Below are 7094 nucleotides of genomic sequence, written 5' to 3'. Positions count from 1 at the left end.
CATATAATTAACTTTATTACAGAACTAGTGCCTTTTTTCGATTCATTATCCCACTAGTGTGGTAATGAGATCCGATAAAATCAAACTCATACTAGAAAATTTGAAATTAAAAACATTCGGAAGATGATTATATCAGAACTCATTTATTGTAAACATCAACAACAAAATCTTTACAGTTCTGATTAACTAATGCCAGATGCTGGCATGTGTAACACTTTACACTAAATATGTTGGGATTGTAAACGTCTTTTGTGGATGTTGTTGGATTGATACCTTTACGTGTTGAGGTAATTTTCTCCCCTCTTAGGCAGACATCTTTGTTAGCACCTAGAATTGTAATAGCCGTTCGTTTTTTGTTTTCATTAGAAGTTTCAATGTACCCGTCAGCGACCGAGTTAGGTTTCCAGCTACCATGTCTTATCCTTATCACGGTTGAAAGAATATCTCCAGAATCAGGCAAGAGGGAGGTTGAAGGCCGCCGAAATATGCCAGGTATATTCCTTTGGATTAGACAAATGAAGAAATAGAGTAATAACTTTTAGAACACTATATGTATATGGTATTCAATATTCATGCTGTATAGTGATACTTTACTTGAAATATAAACCCAACTGTTCCACTGCTATCTGCTGTAGAGCTGAAAGGTGTGATCCCAATGATCCCTGTAGGGATCATTGGGTGTCACAATGATGATTCCATTAATGAGCCTGGGATGAAACACCGGTATGAGAACCTTCGAAACTAACTGAGAATAATGCCCTCACCAAAATACCAATAGGTTGCTTGATGTATTTCCCTGCTCTACATTATTCAGTGACAAAAACTGAAATTTTCAGAATTGGTTGGGATTTCAAATAACGCATTTCGTACATGGGCAAAAAACCGGACAGGGGATTCCCCAACTATTTAAAATTTTGTTTTCCAGGTTATTCCAAAACTAAGGATGCGATCGTGATAAAATTTTGCATTTATATGCAATATGAAGATTTCAATATTTATTAAAAATTTTATGTTTATCGGAATTGTTCTACATAATTCAATAAACTCAAGTGATGGTTTCACATAACAACTGTCAACAAAGTTTTTTGGCAATTCTGGTTCCAGCTTAATACTACTTAATGAAAAAAATAAATAAATGAATAAAAAATTCAAATTTGCGGAGCTGGACTCGATAATTTTGTAGAGAGCGATATATTGTTGAATTCGTAATTTTTTTCTTCATCACCTCATAAGGAGAACCGATATGGCGTACATAAAAAAAGGGTGCTTGTTTATGAGACAAGCTCTCTCCGTCTTCTATAAGACGGACAGATTTTTCATTCAATGTTTGTATTCTGGACATTTCAAAAATAAATTTTGCGACTCTGCAAAAGATTCGATATCGAGAATGAAATAATTGAAGAGAAATTGATTCCCCACTTAAAATTTCCAGATGTGTGTAAAGATATCGGCAATTCATATAATATTTTAATTAAGTAGCTATGAAGGTTATTATTACTAGACCAGTTTGCAATGTATGTGTCCGGACATTTCTTAATTTAAGCGGAAGTAATTAAAACCATGATATTCGTTTCCACTATACAATGTCATTTATTTTCGTTTCATTCCAATTGTTCATCACTCAAACGTTCAAGGTAAATATTATAAATGTATATGCTCTCCAAAGGTGCAGTTGGCGCATGAATGAAAAAGAGCTGAATTTTAATTTTCTACTGTTTTGATGCTGTTGGATAGTTATTTGGTCTGTGTCCATCATCTGTGCGGTTAGGTGGTATCGATGTTTCGGCAATCATTCACTTGCCGTCTTCAGGTTGCTGCTATTAACACGAAATTGTAGTTTTAGTCACATTGATGACGTTATTCACGTTAGGGGTGAAACAGTGTAGCGACTGTTTCAGGCGCCTCTTTTCGAGGGGCGTCAATTTAGCCCAGTTTGTGGCCGCCCTTTCATATTTCTGAAAAAATATATTCTTGATTCTTAAAAACAACATTCCCTGCAATAAAAATTTCCTTCGCTACTTTTTCAGCAGGGGCGCCAAAAAATCCTTTGCTTCAGGCGCCAAAATTGAGAGCGCCGGCCCTGACGTTATTAATGTTTCGGCTATGAGGTTATTGGCCTTTTTTTTTTAATTGTAACCGCAATGAGGAATTGAAAACTAGGATTACAAATAAATCAAACAATATTATTCAACAAACTGTCACTATACTATCCAAATCCAACGATAATTCATTGACCGTCTTGGATACTGCCAGGCTGGGGAAAGTCTTCAGTTTGAACATTTTTGATCAATGAGTTTGTTTAATCAATTCTGTCGAATGAATAACTATAGTTATGTTGAAGATCAACATTTTTGATTAGATCAAGTAATATTCAACCGCAAGGGTAGATAAAATAACACTTTAACATTAAGGGTAGATAAAATGTTTCAACTCTTATTTAATTAAATTCGATGTGGCTAGTTTTCTTCTTCTTGTGTTAATTCTTTTCTGTACAGGGTGGGCAAATAAGCGAGGTAAGCGGCTATATCTCAGGATCCACTCATCGTAGAGACTTGCGGTAAAAAATTTTACCACTAAAGTGAACAAGAGAACACACTGGAAATTATTTTGAAGTTCAAACCTCTACCGCTAGGGGGCGTAATAGCTATCGTCGAGTAGAAAAATTAATTTTACTCGAAAATGTTTCATATGAAGTTGAAGAAAAAATATCATCACTGTAATCCTTGGAAAATTCTCTATCTTTTTGAAGTCACTTTCGATTTTACGACATCAAATAAGGGTAGGTGGAAGGGAGAATCCTGACTGATTGAAACGCCTGTAACTTCAGTTTGGCTCAACATTTTTGAGCAAATTAGATCTCGTCTGAAAGATAATATCTTGTTGATTGAGGACAAAATATAGTCATGATAAATTTGTTTTTGTTGCTTTCGATAAGGGGCGCTAAGTCAGAAGTTCATTGTTTTGTTCATTTCACTGCGAAATTTCAAATGTAATGATAGGATTTTCTTAACAAAAACAGCAGTTCCATCAAATTTGCATAAAAACACCTGAAGGTCGCAAAGCGATAATTCCATGCGTTCTGAAGTTATGGCCGAAAGAAGATATTCTTCAACTGATGCACTGCGAAAAATCAAATTATGTTTTGAGTTCTGACAGAAACAGAAATCCCATCAAATTTGTATGAAAAAACCAAAAGGTCGCAAAGCTATAGCTTCAGGCGTTCTGGAGTTATGGACGAAAAAAGATATTCTTCAACTGAAAAACTAAATTGTGTCTTCTTTCGGTCATAACTCCAGAACGCCTGAAGCTGTCGCTTTGCGACCTTTTGGTTTTTTCATACAAATTTGATGAGATTTCTGTTTCTGTTAGAACTTAAAGACACAATTTGGTTTTTCGCAGTGCATCAGTTGAAGAATATCTTCTTTCGGCCATAACTTCAGAACGCCTGAAATTATCGCTTTGTGACCTTCAGGTTTTTCATGCATATTTGATGGAACTTCTGTTTCTGTTAAGAAAATCCTCGATCAAATATGTAACTCTGAAATGAATTCCACTCCAGATCGGAACCTACCAGAAAATTTCAAATTTCTAAATCTAGAAATTTGAAATTTGAATTATATTCTGTCCGTCCGTCCTATTGGCCGTAAACACGATAACTATCGAACAGATAAACCTATCTCTTCGATAGTTATCGTGTTTACTTACACTTTGTTTTCGAGAGAGGGTCCGGTTTTCTCTGTTTTTTTGGCATAGCACCTTTCTTCCCAAGATATTCGACTTAAATTTGGCATATATATTCCATTTTGAAGTTTCATATGCTAATTTTGAATGCAATTTGAATGATATTTGTTTGGAAAAATGCCCGCTTTCTTCCTAAAGAAATTTTTTAAAAAGATACTCTGGTCCAGTACTACACTTTTTGGTTTCTTGAAGTGTTGTCGTATACATAAAGTTGCTACCGATTTCGAGAAAAAAATTTCAAACAGTTTTCTAGTAATCCTCAGGAAAATCCAAATGAAATTATTATAAAGATTCATTTAGTAGGTTGTAATGAATAAATAAATTATTTTGGTACTTATTTACCCAATCTGTAGAGAAGGTTAATAAAGATTCGATAAACTGGTATAAGCATCACAAAAAAGTAGGACTACAAGAAACAGTCTGTACCTCGAGAACAAACCGTTTATTGGACTTTTTATTCTTAAAAGTATCCAAGGATTTTCTCATTTTCCTTCGTACACGCAAAAAAATCTATTCTCAAATTGAGTGAATAATATTTGGTTGAAGTATATGATAGATTCATATATAAGCAAGACTATAATAAATTTGGGTCAAGTATACTTTATTCTCCAAATTTAAATATACCAAGTATTCCAAATAAGTATATGATATTCTTGAATTTAATAAAGTCGGTATTATTGGTCCAAAGAAAATTCTTATATTTGCTGTGAGTAAATGACTATACTTGAAGTGAGTGGTTGATAAATTTCGTTTGAATATAAAATATTTTTAAGACAAGATATTGAATTCCTCAATTGCAATCATTTCTTCGTTTGAAGGTAGTGAATCATATACTCGAATGAAAGAATTGATATACTCAAACCAAAATTAAGTTAGTGTTAGAATAAGTATGTAATATGGTAAATTCAAAATTAATTTTATGGTTGTTCCGAAGAAACAGTAAACTTACTTGAAATGAATATTAATTTCAAATCAATTCTTTGAAATTATTCGAAAGAATAAATGCAATTATCTATCCAATCCATTAGATTTCTTAATCTGATTAATAAATAAAATACAGCATATATAAAAAACGAATTTATTTCTCAAATCACCATAAAATAAATAAAAACCAACAAATAAATAATATCTACATTGAAAAAAAATTGTATCACATTCATACAAATACAGGATAAAACATTGTACTATACAAAGGATTAAAGGAACATAGTTATCTCCTAAAGAATAAATTATTTAGGTGGAGAGAATTCGAGATACATTCTTAAAAGTTCATCTACATCTATACAACAATTTGGAAACTTTTCGGCTATAATAGATTTTCCCCTGATACCAAAAACAAGTTGGGCTTGGCGGTTTGATTCCTCTGTGTTGTTCTATTTTTCTGTTCTTGAATGATTTGTCCAATATCATTTGAGATCTGCAAAGAAAGAAGAAATTTGTGATTAATAAATTTTATCGTGGACTTTTTCGAATAAAAAATACTACCTGGTCCTGAAGAATTATTCCAAAATTGTATCTCACTCATATCGATAGATATCTATTGATTTGCATTTTCATCAGCAAATGATAACGTAACTCCCAATTGTTCATGAACAATTTCCATATTCTGCAAAAGAATCAAATTCAATTAACATTTACAATTATGAACAGGAAGTTGTATTCAAAAAGTGCAATAATATTTCGAAAATAATTAGAAATCTCTAGAAAATCTTTATAACAGACCCTATTAAATATTAACGCATTTGTTCTGAAAAAGTAAGAATTTTGTTGAAAATATCAATTCAAAAATACCTAGTCCTCAAAGAAATAATACAAAGATATCAAGCTGAATTACAATAGTAAAAAACACCAAGAGCATCATAAAAAGAAAAATGAAATCCGAATTAATGAAAAAAAATTAAATGAGTTGAAATTATTTCTCAATAAAAACTTACCTCGAAATTTTCCACTCAGACACTCCATGTATCCCTAATTCCTAATTAAATTTTGCTTTTTGCAGTATGTATTCAGTATCTAACACTTATAACACAATCAAAACTTCCGTAGACCGATCAGTCCTATCACCTAAATGAGACTGAAGGGGATCGAAAGAGATATTTTCTAATGCAAACTGCACAGAGGGCGCATTTTAGTATATCTTCGAATAATATTCTTGAATCTAGTGGATGAAAGCATTTATATACTTGAATTTCGATAAATACTGCCAACAGGTGGATAGGAACGTTTTCATTGGCGCGGCATATCAAACGAGTCGAATCATGTTGACGAAGATGCAGGGAAAAGAACTCGCGTTTTAGTATATTTCGGTATAATATACTCAGATCTAGTACATGCAAATATAATTCAGATTATGAATGGTTTATTCTGAACTGGATCATTTGAATTTTTCAAAAATCGAAACAAATTTTGTCACTCATCTTATTCAAAACGATATCCGTGATCAAAATATTTTAGTTTTTTTTTTATTTAAATATTTCACTCATCAAGTACTTGGGTCATTTGACACCTCTCAAAGGAATTATATTTTGTAAAATACATTTATATCCATTAAATAATTTTTGGCTTATTCTATATCACACATATAACGTAAACTGTTAACGATTATTCCCATGTTGTGTCGGTCACGAGAACCTTGCTATCTGGGGCAATCCCAGGTGTTTAATTGCTAGTATACCTCATCCATTTTTGAATGTTGAAACAAAAGTTATTTCAAAAGAAAATATGTGTTTTTCTTATCATTTTTTAGGTTCATGATTGCTCACCAAAATCAATTTTACTTATATTTTTATGTATTATTAACACATCTCAAAATATCACATAACTTACTTCAATATGGTACCGCTATGACAATTTTTAGCGTCAGAAACTAGATGTATTGTGAAACGGTATGTTAACAAATTATCTAGTATGGCCTTTATTGAGTTGGTTAGCTACAATTAACATAAAAAGAAAAATAAAATTCATATTATCTGCTAATTCAATCACAGGGTGGATTTCAGATGAATTATTCACTCCCCTTCTAACACTCAAACCCTAATATTCAAATATTAAAATGAAATATGTCTCACTATGACGAAATTTTGTCCACAAAATTTCATATTTTCATTTATTATTGATTAGTCTCGAACATGAAAAATGAGCAAATAGGTCTCCAATTCATCTTTGTGACTTGGGCATATTCTAATTACAACTAAAATGTATCACTCGCAATAATTATAATGTGTAAACCAATTCTTCAAAAATATAATTTGGAATGAGTATATTTCAATTTTCATAATGAGTAAATGATATCTTCGAAGTCGCAATATCGTATGTTCAAACAAAATGTAGCAGTATTCTTGAATCAATAAATT

At 31.9% G+C, this 7094-nt stretch overlaps 1 long non-coding RNA gene across 1 annotated transcript; it reads right to left on the bottom strand.

Annotated features, from left to right (window-relative positions):
- Nucleotides 1–4883: 4883 nt before the first annotated feature.
- Nucleotides 4884–6751, bottom strand: LOC123674952. Its single transcript, XR_006746726.1, has 3 exons — nucleotides 5676–6751; nucleotides 5227–5347; nucleotides 4884–5158 (listed from the first exon to the last, which is right to left on the bottom strand). It is a non-coding gene; the product is annotated as an uncharacterized LOC123674952 (long non-coding RNA).
- Nucleotides 6752–7094: the final 343 nt, after the last annotated feature.

Source organism: Harmonia axyridis, chromosome 3, assembly GCF_914767665.1.
Source record: "Harmonia axyridis chromosome 3, icHarAxyr1.1, whole genome shotgun sequence".
NCBI lineage: Eukaryota > Metazoa > Arthropoda > Insecta > Coleoptera > Coccinellidae > Harmonia > Harmonia axyridis.
Note: the sequence above shows the minus strand (reverse complement) of the source record. Positions and strands in the feature narration are given on the sequence as shown.